The sequence below is a fragment of the Melospiza melodia genome, unplaced genomic scaffold (assembly GCF_035770615.1).
Source record: "Melospiza melodia melodia isolate bMelMel2 unplaced genomic scaffold, bMelMel2.pri scaffold_45, whole genome shotgun sequence".
NCBI classification, from domain to species: Eukaryota; Metazoa; Chordata; class Aves; order Passeriformes; family Passerellidae; genus Melospiza; species Melospiza melodia.
Window position 1 is genome coordinate 4,066,282 of NW_026948772.1, and position 16,211 is coordinate 4,082,492.

Below are 16,211 nucleotides of genomic sequence, written 5' to 3' on the forward strand. Positions count from 1 at the left end.
TCCCAGGAACTGGGTGATGATTAAGGCATGGAGAGATCAGCCTGTAACTTCTCAGTGGGAAGGTCCCTTTCAGGTACTGCTCACCACCAAATCGACCATGCAAACTGCAGAGCAGGGATGGACTCCTGGCAACAGAGTCAAAGGCCCAGTAGAAGAACCCAAAGAGTAGACTATAACATCCAGGATGGGTGAAACAAGATTGACTCTCAAGCAGAGACTGAAAGACAAGGAGAAAAAGGCCAAGACCTCCAAAAAGTAGAGTCAAGCTTTCACCAGTCAGGTCAAAAACTGTCTTCCTGTTTTCATGGGTGAGAATTATCAGCATCTATTGAGGGGAAGTACACAAGGGGCTGTAAAAGGTAATGGGGAAGCATCCTTAAGAAGTAAGACAAGGAATAGAGAGCAAGACCAGGTTGGCCCCTTTGTTTGCTACCAAGAAAGCTCCATAGTCCTGCTGCAGGCAGCAACCCCACAGGCATGGTAAGGTGGGGACAAAAGGCCAAACCAGACCTCTATAATTCCTCAGTTGTCTTTTAATTCAACAGGGACTGGAGGGCAGGACTGAGTTGGCCACTGTACTCAACCCTAAGATACACTGACTATGGGTAACAGCCACATAGGCACAGTAGATGGGAGTCAAAGCCATACTGGACCTTTGTGATTCCCTTTTGTTCATTCCAAATAAGTGTGTCTAAGGAAAGCCTGAGATTTTTTTCTCCTGTTCCCACTGTCCTTGCCCACATCAACAGATGCTGGTATGGCACATTCAAGAGAGAGAGAAAAGTTTTTACTTAACTGTTTGAGCAAAATGACTTCTAGAAAAATAAAAAGGGGGTTTGTTAAAGATTAGTAATTCTCATGGTTGACTCTCACAATTAAGGGGTGAATATTAAATATATGTTAAGAGAAGTTTTGTGGATGTATAGTTATCCTTCCCCTCCTGCTTGCATTGTTATCACAGGATGGCCTCAGTAGTTGGGGCATTTGGGAGGGTCGGCCTCTTACTATGGCAGCACCTGACCTCCAATCAAGGTGTAAGACAGTGCTCTCCACCACTGGACAGTGAAGAAGGAGTTGATTGACAAGACTTTGGGAGGGGCTAGAGGTGTAAAAGACAGAACATCCATTTTGTAGATGACCACACAGTGACTGAATCCTTTGCTCCAGGTGCTGTATCTATTTCTTTATTCAGTCTTCTGTTGTATTTTGATAAGGTCTTAAAAAACCATTTGAATTTTGGAAGTGAAAATTGTTTCTTACATGGGGTTGGGGAATGTGGGGCAAAGTTGTCCACACTGGGTCAGCTCCAGGGTACAACTTCTCTGACCTGGCCAGACCTCCTTAGGAGAGACCCTGGATCAATATCAATCACAGAATGCTGAAATCACCTCTTGTACAATAGGAACAGCAATAAAAGAAACCCTTTAAGAAACGAATACATATTTCTTAGAAGCTCATTGAAATATTTCTCCATAACTGTAAAAGGAAAACTTCCTAAAGAACTGCTCCAGACCAGAGGGAAATCAAGGCAGAGCCATGGTTTGTTAGGACCTGCTTGATCCTATCGAGTCCTGTGGTGCATTTGGAGCTGAGCCTGGAACCTCAGGACCTGAGAGGAGACTGCACAAAGCTTTCCAGGAGTTCAAGTTACATGAAAGCAAGTGTCTGAAAGCATGAATGGATCCCACTGAGGCCAATCCCAAACACAGGCTCCTCATGGATTCCTTGGAGGACAAAACTGGAGGCCAGGATGGCACAAGAAACTTCTCAGAGACTCAGTATGGAAAGAAAAATCCAAAGTACCTTAAAAACTTTGAGTATCTCGAAGTATTAATGAGCCCCACTGAGTGTCAGTACAAAGCTCTCAAGGGACTCATTAAAGCAGAGAATTGGGCCATGATTGCACAAACCTCTCACAGAGTCTGCATGAAAAGGGAAACACCAAGAACCTTAAAATAACTGAAGCACCTTGAAGCATTAATGACCCCCAATGAGTGTCGTTACTGACAAAGCCTCTCCAGGGACTAATTACAGTAGATAATTGGAGGCCATGATTGCAGAAACTTCTCAGAGACTCCAAGGCAAAAGCCAAACCCAAAGTCCTTTGAAAAACCTGGAGTCCCTGCAGGGAGCATTCAGGAGCCCCCAGGGCCATTTCTGAGCAAGGCTCCCCAGGGACTCCTTCCAGCAGATCCTTGAGGCCACTGGGATGTGGGCTAGGGGAGGATGCTGAGGGCAGGACAAGGGGCTGACAGTGCCCAGCCTGGCTGGGGCTGTGCCAGGAGGCCCCAGGGCCTCAGGACAAGGTGTCTCCTCCCAGCCCTTGGTGGCACAGACCCTGCTGCTGTGCCCCAGGGCACCAAGACTTGGCTTCTCTTTGTCCCCACCTGTCATCACTGCCTGCAGTTCTCTGCTCTGCCTGAGGCCTGGGGCCACTTTCTCAGTTGTGTCCCTCAGTGGGACCCATTAAAAGTCCAAGAAACTTTGGAGTTGGATTCTGACTTTGACTTCTGGAGAGGTTTCTTCAGCTCCCTCTCAGGGACTGATGTTCAGGGCCTGAGCACAAAGCCCCAGAGGCTCATTAAAGTCCTGGTGCTGAGCTGCGCTGGGCTCCTGGCGCAGAGGCAGCTCCTGGTAACCAAGCAGAGCTTCAAAAGCACATTTCTCTTGATGAGCAGCTCTTCTGCCAGCCCAGCAGGGCTGGGGCACTGCCTGCAGCCACCCCAAGCACAGCACAGAGGCACAGAGAGCTTCAATCAGTCAGGGCTGGGAAGGGGCTGAGAAGTGCCTGGGGCAGAATCACTGCCAGCCCTTGGCACAGGAACCTCTGGCTGCAGGACAATGCAGCTGCAGCTCCTGGAGCCATCTCCTCAAGCTGGAACATCCCAATGCCTACAGACCCTGTGAGTACATTCTCTGATTGTCTCTTGTGCAGAGCAGCCAGGGGTGCCCAGGGCTGTCCTGCAGAGCAGGGTCCTGCAGCCCAGGGCACTGTGCTGGGGCAGGGACTCTGCTGCCTGCCAGGGACAGCTCTCAGCCAGCCCTGGCAGCTGCTCCCAGCACTGGGGGACAAGATCTGGGTGGGAGGAGACAGCTGGTAAGGCTTGGAAGTGTTCTCCTTGTGTGGTGAGGATGCTGCATTGTTCAGGACTGCTCTTAGCATGGCATTTAACTGCAGCACATTTCCAAGTATATTATACAGGGAGCATAGCAAGGCAGGGGCTGCATAAAAGTGAAAATCCTGCTTTTTTAATACACTGCTCTGGGTTGCCTGGATGGAGCCTATAGATTTTCATCTCTCAGTTCAGAATGGAATAATAAAAACATTTTGTCTCAGATCTGAATGAAGCAGGCAGTGACAAATATCTGCACAGGGCCCCTTTGAGGCAGCATCAGTGTCGCTTTTCCAGCCTCCTCAGGGTTGCTCTGACATTCCTATCAGAGCCTGCAGAGCCAGAGCATCCCCTGGGCAGTGCCAGAGCTGGGAGGGGTCTGCAGGGCAGAGCTGAGGCCCCAGGGCTGGGCTGGGCTCTGGCAGCACTGGCAGGGCCCAGCCCTGGGCACAGGGAAGCAGCTGCTGGCAGGGACAGCTCCAGGCAGCAGAGCCCTGGGCAGGCAGTGGGGGGAAAGTGACCCCAAGATGTGCTGGGATATTTAAAGTCCTCTCCAAACCCAACTATTCCTTGATTATTTTTCTTAAAGATCCCCATGCCAAGACAGCTCAAATGTCCAACAGCAGCTGCATCAGGCACTTCCTCCTGCTGGCATTGGCAGACACGCGGCAGCTGCAGCTCCTGCACTTCTGCCTCTTGCTGGGCATCTCCCTGGCTGCCCTCCTGGGCAATGGCCTCATCATCAGCGCCGTAGCCTGCGGCCACCACCTGCACACGCCCATGTTCTTCTTCCTGCTCAACCTGGCCCTCAGCGACCTGGGCATGATCTGCACCACTGTCCCCAAAGCCATGCACAATTCCCTCTGGGACACCAGGGACATCTCCTAGACAGGATGTGCTGCACAGCTCTTTTTCTTTCTCTTCTTTATTGGGGCAGAGTTTTTTCTTCTGACCATCATGTGCTACGACCGCTACCTGTCCATCTGCAAACCCCTGCACTACGGGACCCTGCTGGGCAGCAGAGCTTGTGCCCAGATGGCAGCAGCTGCCTGGGCCAGTGCCTTTCTCTATTCGCTGCTGCACACAGCCAATACATTTTCCCTGCCCCTGTGCCATGGCAATGTCCTGGGCCAGTTCTTCTGTGAAATCCCACACATCCTCAAGCTCTCCTGCTCAAATTCCTCACTCAGGGAACTGGGTCTAATTGCAGTTAGTGGCTGCTTGCTATTTGGTTGTTTTGTTTTCATTGTTTTCTCCTATGTGCAGATCTTCAGGGCTGTGCTGAGGATCCCCTCTGAGCAGGGACGGCACAAAGCCTTTTCCACCTGCCTCCCTCACCTGGGTGTGGTCGCTCTGTTCCTCAGCACTGGTGCATTTGCCTACCTGAAGCCCCCCTCCCTCTCCTCCCCATCCCTGGATCTGGCTGTATCAGTTCTGTACTCAGTGGTGCCTCCAGCCCTGAACCCCCTCATCTACAGCCTGAGGAACCAGGAGCTCAAGGCTGCTGTGAGGAGAATGATGACTGGATGCTTTCAGGAACATTAAACTGCTGGTCAATTTCTGCAAATCACTTGTAATAAAACTAGTTTTTGATACTTCTTGTTGGTTTTATTTTGGAGATTTCTTTCCTTTGTTTTAGTTTTTCCATTCTGTCCACAAAGAAACATCATTGCTTGTGCCATTTCTCATTTTGTTTCTCTCCACCTTCCTTGTGGCCACAGACTGTGTCAATGGGGGACTGCACTCTTGGTGTATTTAAAGGAAGTAAAGGATGTCCCAGCAAAATTTTCTGCAGATATGCCCTTTTGTTGCCTTCTCTGGAGCTGCAGCAGCAATGTCTGTGTGCAGAGCTGGGGGCAGACCAGTGCTGGCACATCAGCCCTGCTCCTGCTGGCCACACCATTCCTGAGCCAGGCCAGGAGCCATTGGCCTTCTTGGCCACCTGATCACACTGATGGCACATGTCCAGCCTGCTGTCCATCAGTCCCTGCAGGTCCCTTTCTGCCTGGCTGCTGTTCAGCCACTCCATCCCCAGCCTATAGCACTGGGGCCAAATTGCAGGGCCTGGTACTTGGATTTTTTAAACCTGAAATTGCTGGATTCAGCCCCTCAATCCAGCCTGTCCAGGTCTCTCTGCAAAGCCCTTCTATGCTCCCACAGATCAACACTCACATCCAGCTTGGTGTCATGTGCAAAGATGTCCTAGGTTCCAGGGGGCCCCTCAGTGTCACAATGGCCTCTTGGTTACACCAGGCCCTGCACTGTCACATTGTTCTCCTTGGGTCCATGAGACCATGCAGAGCAACAATGGTCTCCTTGGTTCCATGGGGCCCCAAAATGTGACAATGGACTCCTTGGTTCCATGGGGCTTCACATCTTCTTGTTGGTGCTGCAGTTTCACAGTGGCCCCTTGGTTCCATGAGGCCCCAGAGTGTCACAATGGCCCCATGGGTACATGAAGTCCCACACCGTCACCATGGTCTCTGTAGTTCCACAAGTCCCCTCAGTGTAGCAATGGACTCCTTGTTTCCATGAGGCCACACAGTGGCACAACGTTCTTCCAGATCCCCTGAGGCCCCCTCGTGTCACAGTGGCCCCTTGGTGACACAGGATCCTGCACTGTCACAATGTCCCCTTAGTTCCACGAGGCCCCGCAGTGTCAGAATGGCCCCTTGGTTCCACTGGGCCCTGGAGTCTCCCAATGGTCTCCTTGATTTTCCAGTGTCAAAATGGTGAAACCCCTTGGTTACACAAGGCCCTGCAGTGTCACAATGGCCTCTGTGGTTCCACAAGGACCCAGAGTGTCACGGTGCACTCCCTGGTTCCATTTGGCCCCAGAGCACAACAGTGGACCCCTGGTTCTGTGGGGCTGCATGGTGTCACCATGGTCCTCTTAGTTCCATGAGGCCCTGCAGTGTCCCAATGGCCCCAGAGTGTCCCAGTCATAACAGAATGACAGAATCAAATAGGCTGGAAAAGACCTTTGGGATCATCAAGTCCAACCAATGCCCTAATACTGCCTTGTCACACAGACCATGGTGCTAAGTGCCACTGAAGAGGGACAAGGACTCTGCCACCTCCCCCTGGCCAGCCATTTCAATTCTCACTTACCCTTTCTCTGAAGAACTCCTTCCTATTTTCCAGCCTGAACCTCCCCTGGTGCAGCTTAAGGCTGTGTCTTCTTGTCCTGCTCTCCAGCAGATCCACACTCACACCCAGCTTGGTGCCATCTGCAGTTTGTGAATGGTGAACTCGATCCCCTCACCCAGATCACCCGTGAAGATATTAAACAGGACTGGGCCCAACACAGATCCCTGGGGGACACCACCAGTGCCTGGACACCAGCTGGGTGCAGCATCATCCCCACCACTCTCTGAGCCCAGCCTCCAGCCAGCTCTTAAATCTCCCAGCGAGGAGAGAATATGCCCAAGCTGTGGGCTGCAGCTTTTCCAGGGAATGCTGTCAGAGACAGCGTCAAAGGCTTTGCTGAATTCCAGGCACACAACATCCACAGCCTTTCCTGCATCCACAGGTGGGTCACCTGGTCATAAAAGGAGATCAGATCACTCAGGCAGGGCCTGCCACTCCTAAATCCACGCTGGCTGGCTCTGACCCCTCGGCCAGCCTGTGGGTGCCCTGTGATGGCACTCAGGGTGATCTGTTCCATAACCTTGCTGGGCACCCAGGTCAGGCTGACAGGCCTGGAGGTCCCCAGATCCTCCTTCCAGCCCTTCTTGGGGATGGGCTCACACTGGCACCTCCAGTCCTCTGGGAGCTCCCTGCTGAGCCAGCACTGATGGTAAATGATGGAGAGCATCCACATTTGGGGAGCTCATCCACAGCTCCCTCATTGCCCTAGAATGGATCCTGTCTGATCCCATACACTTGTGAGCATCTGAGTGGCTCAGCAGGTCACCCACTGCTTCCTCCTGGATTCCAGGGGCTGTTCTGCTCCCTGTGCCCATCTACCAGCTCAGGAGAACACTTGTCCTGAGGGCAACCTGTCTTAATATTGAAAATTGAGACAAACAAGGTGTTAAGTAGTCTAGCCTTTTCCTTGTCTTTGGTTACTATATTCTCCACTGCATCCAATAAAGAGTAGAGGTTCGCCTTATCCCATATTTTGCTATTAGTTCATTTATAGAAACATTTTCTATTATTTTTCACACAAGTGGCCAGGTTAAGTTCTAATTGAGCTTTCACATCTCAGCTTTTCATTCTGCATGACCTACAACACCCTTAAACACTTCCTAAGTTGCCTGATCTTCAATCCAATGTTGATGCTTCCCGCTTAACATTACTTTCTTGAAATGTGTTCATCCTTCCTGGGCCCCATTTGTTTTTAAGGGCTGTTTCCCTTAAAACAATCAGTACCTGCTTTGGTATTCCCCAAATCTGCCTCCTAAACAGGCCAAAGTCTGCCCTTCCTAATTCCAGTGTAGAAGTTTTGTTGCTGCCCCTCCTTCTTTCACAGAATATTGAAAACTTGATTATTTCATGGTCACTCTGCCCCAGGCAGCCTCTGAGCCCCACATCTGCCACCAGCCCTTCTCTGTTTTTGAACAGCAGCAGACAGAGCTTTCCTTGGCAGTGGGAGTGTTACCAAAAATTCAGTAAAACAGAAAACTCCTTAACCCCAGTGTCGCATTAAGAAGCAGCATTCTTTATTCAGCTGGATGAACAGGGGATAGCTCCTCCCAAAGCCGTGCATGCTGAGTACAGGAGAGTTTCTCTTTATTTTCTGTATTTTACATACAGAATCACAGAATCACAGAATGACAGAAATTCAAGGCTGGAAGAGACCTATAAGATCATCAAGTCCAACACATGTTCTAACTATTCAACTAGATCATGGCAGCAAGTGCCACATCCAGTCTTTTTTTGAACTCTTCGAGGGATGATGACTCCACCACCTCACTGGGTAGATGATTCCAGTTGATTGTCCTGGATAAACACACATGTGACAATCGTTTCCCGAATATCATTAACATATTTCCCCTCCCCTTCACGCATGTCCTGGGGGCCCTCTGCTGGTCTCTGGTGGTCGTGGACCCCAATGTTCCAGTGGGCCTGGCTGAGCTGGCAGGACACTGAGGCTGCTGAACTTCCAGTCCCCCTTCTGACACAATGAGCGTTGTGTAGTTTCCATAGGCCTGGGTTTTTGAGAACAAGCTCCAGGTGTCAGCTCAGCTGGTGGAGACAATTTATCATCTGGTAACATGAGGTCACAGAGTGGGTTGTGACATCACAGAGTGGATTATGTGAGGTCATTGAGAGCTATGACATCATACACTGCCTCTGTGACATAACAGAGCCAGCTGTGACATCACATGGCAGAGGTCTGACATCACAGTGCAGACTACAGCATCACAGACTGTGGTCTGACATCAGAGACCAGCTGTGTGACATTGGAGAATGGTCTGTGACATCCCAGAGCAGGCTGTGACATCCCAGAGGGGCTGTGTGACATCCCAGAGGGGCTGTGTGACATCCCAGCAGGGCTGTGTCAGGTCACTGGGTTGGTCACTCTGCCCCAGTTCCCCCTCACAGTTTCTCCCAACAACTCCAATGCTGTCCATGCCCAGCGGGGTCCCTGTCCTCCAGGATCCCCCTGGCCCACCTGGAGCCACAGCCTCCACCAAAGGATGTTCCACAGGATCCACCCCAGAGCCTGACATGGGGACAAGCGGCCAGGGCTGTGTGACCAGGACGTCAGGGACTGGGATTATCCAGGTCACCTGGGTTGGGTTCCCCAGGGCAGGAAAGATGTCTGGCAGCTGGAGCAGGGTCTGGGAAGGGCCTCCAAGGTGGGGCTGGAGCCCTTGGGCTGTGAGCAGAGGCTGAGGGAGCTGGGCTGGTCCAGCCCGGAGCAGGGAAGGCTGAGGGGCTCCTCACCCCAGCCTGGCAGTGACAGCGAGGAGGGGATGGAGAACACAGAGCCAGGCTCTTCACGGGGGGCTGGGGGGAGACAAAAGCCAATGGGTGGAAGGGGAAAGAGGGGAGATCAGCCAGGGCATGAGCAGATGAAATGAGTCAGGCTGCTTTCAGCATTTCCTCAACACCAAAAGCAGCCTGACCTCCCTTCTCCATCCACCACTGATAGATTTGCAAATCAGGAATTGTTTGAGCTGTTCTGTCCTCAGTCCAGGACAAGAATCCTGATACAAGAACTTAATTGTGTTTATATCTATCACAGAACCACATTAGTCAAAAATTAATTTTAGTATGCAAATCAGTTGTGAACAGTGGACTCATCAGACATGCTGGGACATTGCACATAGCTCAGGGAAGAGTTTGTAATTGTGTGATTGTTATTTTAATGGTGTAATTTTTATTAAGTTATATCCTGTTCAACTGTGGTCTGTTGGCTAAGTCCAGTGTGGGCTGGAGGGAGCTCAAATTTGCACAAGGCTGCTCTGAGTGCCAGCCTTGGATGGGGAAAATGGTGCGGTGGGGATAGGGACAGAGTCTGATTGATTGTCAGCCATGAAAGGTCCTGATTTTCATACCCAGTCAAACTGCATGAGGAGGTACTTGGATTCAATGTCAATTGGAGATTGCACATATCAATTTATGAACAAGGAAAAAAAATTAAACAGGACCTAAAAAGTGTTTTCTCACTGTCTTTTTAAATAGAACATATTCAGTTGAATGCACTTCTGAAATCTCTCCTATTAACCACACAAGATTTGGAAACTGAAATCAAATTATCCCCAGAGATTTGACTTGTTGAGGTGTTCTGAATGTTAATGAGCCCTGGGACACTGAATTCCTGAACTGAAGAGCTGAAGGCTGAACAAGCCTCTGGAGCAGGAAAATTCAGCAGCAGCCTCCAAGGTGCTCAGGATGTCAGCAGCCCCCACTGAGGCCATCCCTGCCCAGAGACCGTGGGGGAATGGGCAGACAAGGGGAGCGTCCCTGGGGCTGGGGCAGCACAACTCAGAGGCATCAGCGGCTCCAGCTGGGAAATGGAATGTGGAATGTGGCTGGGAAAGCCCTGCCTGGGCTGTGCCAAGCCGGACACAAAAGCCCTGAAACCCCATCTCCCAAACAATTCTCTTATTGAGACATTTAAAAGGAATTACAATTGTTTGTGTACTCTGAGTTGGATGCACTGGAGAAATACCAACAGAAGCTTCTCAGGAGCTCAAAACAACCAAACAGCCTTTTCTGGGAACTTTAGATAATCGGAGAAATTTTAGCAACAGGTTTAATACAACATTCAATCAACACAGAACACTTCTTAAAGCACTGACTTGGCCAACTTTACAAACTCTTAGCTATTTGAATTTTAAATTACTCAAATTGTCAAAAGTACAGAAATAGAAGGAAAGGACAGAAAGAGAGAAAGGCAAAAAAATACAGAGGAGCACAAAGAGAGGTACCTACTTCTGGATTCCAGCAGTGTTCAGATTGAAATTCCAAGAGGAGGTAGGGTCAAGATGTGTGCTTGCCTTGTTGTCATCCTTAAATACCCCTTGGTCTCCCTGGGCCCTTCCCCCAGGTGGGACTTGGGCTCATTTGGTCCCTCAGGAGCTGGGCTGGGGCTGCAGAGGTGGCGGTGGGGCATTGCCTGTGCTGTGCCAGGGACTGGCAGACACTGCTGGGCTGGGATAGAGGGTCTGGGGGGATTGGGGTTCAGGGCAGGGCAGTGCTGGGGTTCCAGGGCAAGGCTGGACCTGCCCCTTCCTCCCCCACACACTAAATGTTTCCACCAACAATCTCCTCCAGTCTGTCACAACAGGCAATGTTGGAGGTGGAACTCTCACTGCCAGCCATGGGTGCCTGGAGGAGAGGGACAGTTCTTTTCCATGGCAAGGAAAGCACAGAGCCCCATTGTTTCAGCAGCAGATGAGAAGAGACCCTCAACCTGCAAACGTTAGCTGGACCAGTTTGGTGCTCCCTGGGAGGCCAAGCCAGCCAGATCTGTTCCATGTTCTTTTGTTTTTACGATGCCCCATAATGTCACAATAGTGCCTTGGACCCATGGGGCCCTGCAGTGGTGCCATGATTGGCACCATGGTGCCAATGATTACATGGGGTCCAGCAATGCCACAATAGACCCTTGTTCTGGTTGGTTTCTACAGTCTTGTAAATGCCCCTCAGTGTCACAATGGTACCAATGACTCCATGAGGCCTTGCAGTGTCACAATGGTCTCTGTGGTTCCCCAGGCCCCACAATGTCACGTGATGCTTCTGTACTATAAGCCCTGCAATGTCATAATGGACCTTTGGACCTCAGGGTTTTCAGTGTCCCAATGGTCTTTTTTGGCTCCACAGTGTCACAATGGACCATTGATGACAGAAGGCCCCTCTGTGCCACCCTGGAGCTTTAGTCCTGCACAACTCTGCAGTGTCACAAAGGTCTCTTGGTTTCATGAAGCCCCACAGTATCACAATGGTCCTCTTGGTTCTGTGGGGACCCCCAGGGTCACAATGGTCTTACTGGTTCCATGAGGCCTCACAGTATCACAATGCTTTGCTTATTCCATGGGGCCTCATAGTGTCACAATGGTCCCCATGCTTCCCCAAGGCCGCTCAGTGTCACAATGGCTCCTTGGTTCCATGAGGCGGTCAAGTGTCTTAATGGTGTCTCCATGATTCCATGAGGCCTTGCAATGTAATAATAGACCTTTGGCTCCATTGGGTCTCATGGTGTCAAAATGGCCCCTTAGTTCCATGACACCCCAAAGTGTCACAATGGCCTCCATGGTTAAATGAGGCCCTGCAGTGTCACAATGGACCCTTGGTTTGATGGGGCCTCTCAGTGTCCCAATGATCCCTACATTCCATGGAGCCACACAGCGTCAGTACGTCCCCCTTCGCTCCATGAGGCCCAGCAATGCCACAGTGCTCTCCACGATTCCATGAGGCCCCACAGTGTCACCATGGTCCCTTGGTCTCACAGGACCCCACAGTGTCACAATGGTCCCTTGGTGTCACAGGGCCCCACAGTGTCACAATGGTCCCTTGGTTCCATGGGCCCTGTGCTGCTGCATTCCCCCCTCCCCTTCTCAGGCTGCCCTGCCAGCTGAGAAATGCTCCTTGGGCCTGGGCCTTGGCCAACAGCCCCTGGGCTCAGCTCCTCTGCAGCTCATCACAAACACTGTCAGCTCCAGGCACTGCTGCTGCCCAACCAGTTCCTGATTCCTTTAGGAGGAGCCCTGGGTATTGGAATATGAATCCCAATATTACCAGATAGATTGTGCCTGGGCCCATCTGACCCCTGCTGCTAGGCCAAAGGCGGCAACTGTGGTGTTTCACTCCAGAGACACTTTTGGCTGGCCGGAGGTTGCAGCTGGGGGCTGAAACAAGTCCAGGCTTGTAGAAACTCAGTTTACCTCAGGTAGGAAGTCTTCAGGCGATGGTGAATAGAAAGGAGATGGATTCTGCCAGAGGGTTAATATCCAGAGTTTATTGCATGGTCACAGATGTATGAATCTCAGGTAACAGCTCCAACAGAATGGCAAGCACATGGTCCTTGGTCAATTTAGGCCCAGGGACAGGGGGAGGGGAAGGGACAGGTGAGCCACCAACCAGGTGGGAGGGGCAGGGTCTCAGGGGATGATGACACCCAGACAGGCCAATGACCCCCAGGCCTGAAGGGCATCCTTTGAACTTGACCGACAACACGAGGCCTTGCTGGAATGTTAAGCCTGATTGACAGGACTCACTCAGCAAGGGGGCAAGGGGGAAGGGAGAGGGAAGGTGCCACACCTGGGAGGTGACTAGGAAGTCTAAAACAGGAAACTGCAACACACTGCAACACCTGTGAAGTGTTTTTGTTCCCCCAGTGGCACAACATCCCTGTTCTCACCCTACCAAAGAAAGCAGTTGATGCCAAGTGTGGCCAGGATGAACCATTGCTGGGACTGAAGCCCCTCTCTTGGGGCCCTGCACACAGCGCTCCAAAAGGAGCCCTTGGAGCTCTCCTGGGCCAGCGACTCCCTCTGAGTGGGGCCTCTCCCAGCCGGGAACTCTCCTGTTTGCTGCACTCGGGGATCCTGAACAACGATGGAGCCTGGGCCGATCCCCCCACTCCTCCAGGCTCAATCCTTGGCCCGCTGGGGAGATGCCAAAGGATCCACAGGGAGCATTCCCTGCCCTCGGGAATTTCTCACAGGGGCCTTGCACTGACTCTTTGTGTCTGTGTGCACACAGGAGTGCCCGTGCTGGGGAAATGTGGAAGAAATGCTGCACTCTGAGGGACTTGAGTGCCTTGCATAGCTGAGTCAGTCAGATATCCAGGTATCAGTAAGTAAGTTAAGTCACAAGGTCTAAACAAAGTTAAATGCTGCTAAGAGTTGTTCTTTTGCTATGTTGTTAAGTTTAATTTGAGTTATTAGCTAAGTTAAATATTGTTAAGTGTTATTCCTTTGTTCAATTGTCATAGTTTTTAAGTTAGGTTAAATAGTCTTAAGTGCTGTTATTTTGCTAAATTGTGAAGTTTTTAGGTACCAGTTAAGGTGTAAGTTAACTCCTGTTAAGTTTGAGCTCTGTAAGCTGTTGGGCCATATTCCTTTTATCCTTACTCTCTCTGTCCTCGTGTTACACACACAGGGACAGTTCTTGGTTCATTTCTGGTATGATTGCCTAGATTGTGTTTGGTTTTGTTGTTGCTTTGTTTCCTTGGTGTGCCTGAAGTGTCCACTCAGGAGCAGAGTGACTCTTGCCAAGGAACTTTGTGCTGCTGTCCTTTAATATTAAATCTGGTTTTTGCTGATCCCTTGCTGGGGATTTTTCAGCGCTCTCAAGGCCTCGTTTGTAAAAGGGTGAAGGAGCCCAGTCCTGGGCTCTGGCCCTGGGGGACACGGGGAGGCTGCCAGGGGGTCCCTGTCCCCCTGTGCCACCCCCAGGGCCCCGGCCCCCCGTCCCCGTGTCAGGCTCTGGGGTCGATCTCGTGGAACATCCTCTGGGGGAGGCTGCGGGGCCGGGGGGACCCGGGGGGACCCAGGGGGACAGGGGACCCCGCTGTACACAAGCTTGGTTGGACTGCTCTGGGGGGAGCTGTGAGGGGGGCCGGGGCAGAGTGACCTCCCCAGGGACCTCACACAGCCCCTGTGATGTCACACAGCCTTCTGTGATGTCACACAGTCATCTGAGATGTCACCCTAGGATGTAATACAGCCATCTCTGTGATGCCACAGAAGACACTGTGATGTCAAAAAAGTCACCATGTGATGTCACTGTCTTTTTGTGATATCACAGTCTGTTCTGTGAGGTCACAGCCTGCTCTATGATGTCACACAGCCACCTGGTGATGTCACAAACCAATCTTTGATGCCACAGATTCACACTTTATGATGGCAGAGTCTGCTCTATGGCCTCACATCCTACTCTGTGATGCAACAGCCAGCTCTGTGATGTCAAAACTCCCTCAGTGATGACACAAAATACTCAAGAACTCAGTTACATTGAAATGCTGAAGTTTCTTGCACTTTGAAGAGATCCCTGTCAGGGACAGGACTGAGAAAGTGTCCCCAGGTTCCAGGGAGAGCAGAACACTGGAGGCAGTGATGACAGCTGGGGACAAACAAGGCAAAGGTGTCTCTGGTGCTGAGCAAAGCTGGATGTGTTTGAGGAATGCAAAGGGACAAGGCCTGAGCCCCAGCCCCTGGCCAGGCAGATCCTGTCCCTCCCTTCTTGCTCAGGGCTCTTCCCGGGAGGGGCACTGGCATGTGGGGCTGTGCAATGCCAAGGGCAGGAGCATGGGGCGGCCCCTGCCAGGCTGCTGAGCAGGGACAAGGAGGCAATGAGGCTCCAGCCCTGCAAGGGTCACTTGTCCCCTCGTGGCCTCAGGCCCAGGCCCAGCAGCCATGGGCAAAGTGCTGCCCAAGTTGGCTCAGCAGGGCTGTCTTGCAGCTGCTGCCCATCCCTGTGCCCTGTGCATCCCAGGCTGTCCCACGGTGTCTCTGCCCTGTGCCTCTGTCCTTGCAGGCTGTCGTCCCTGGCACAGCACAGGCAATGCTCCACAGCTATTAAAGCGTCCTGAGTGGGTCGCTGGAGGTGAGAGACGAGAATCTTGTTTCTTGATCAGAAGGCTGGATTTATTGATATATGATATATAATACATTATTACTATACTAAATAGAATAAAGAGAGAAGTTTGCAAATGCTTGCTAAGCTAAGAATAGAAAAAAAGAATTCTATAACAAAGTTGTGTCCAGGGACTCAGTCCCCAGCTTGTTCCTGTGACTGGCTCTTAATTATAAACAAGCACATGAGACCAATCACAGAGGCCCCTGTTGCATTTCACAGCAGCTGATAATAATTGTTTACATTCTTTTTCTGAGGCCCTTGCTTCCCAGAAAATGCAGAAATCTGAAAGAAAGGATTTCTGTGAAAAAAATGTCTGCGACACACAGCCATCTCTGCAGCCCCCAGCCCAGCTCCTGAGAGACCAAATGCCACCAAGTCTGACCTGGCGGAAGGGCTCAGGCAGATCAAGGGGTATTAAAGGCTGACCACAATGCAAGCACATATCTTGACCCTACCTCCTCTTGGAATTTTCATCTGAACACCACTGAAATCCAGGAGCTGGTAGCTCTGTGTGTGCCTCTTTATATCTTTTTTGTCTTTCTGTCTTTTTGTGTTTTCTGTTTCTGTGCTCCTGCAAATTTTGATTAACATTAAATTGAACAGGCTTAGAGTTTGTCAAGTCGAATGGGCCTAGTCAATGCTTTGAGAAGTGTTTTTTGTTGATTGAATGTCTGTCATCGTTTGACATGAGAAGAATTTTCAAAAGCAATTCAAAACTTTTTGTGTAACTGACAATCTGTTAAACTATTAAGATACTGAACACATCTCTGTGAAACACATATGTTAAAGATGAAAAAAGCCAGGAACTTCCTCTTTCTTTTCCAGTCAACAAAGCAGCAGCAGGCCCTGGCCCTGGTCCCCATCTCAACCAAACCAAACCAAACCAAACCAAACCAAACCAAACCAAACCAAACCAAACCAAACCAAACCAAACCAAACCAAACCAAACCAACCCAAACCAAACCAAACCAAACCAAACCAAACCAAACCAAACCAAACCAAACCAAGGAACCCTGCCGTGGGCTGAGCCCCTTTCCCCCACCTCCCCCAGGATGCCCC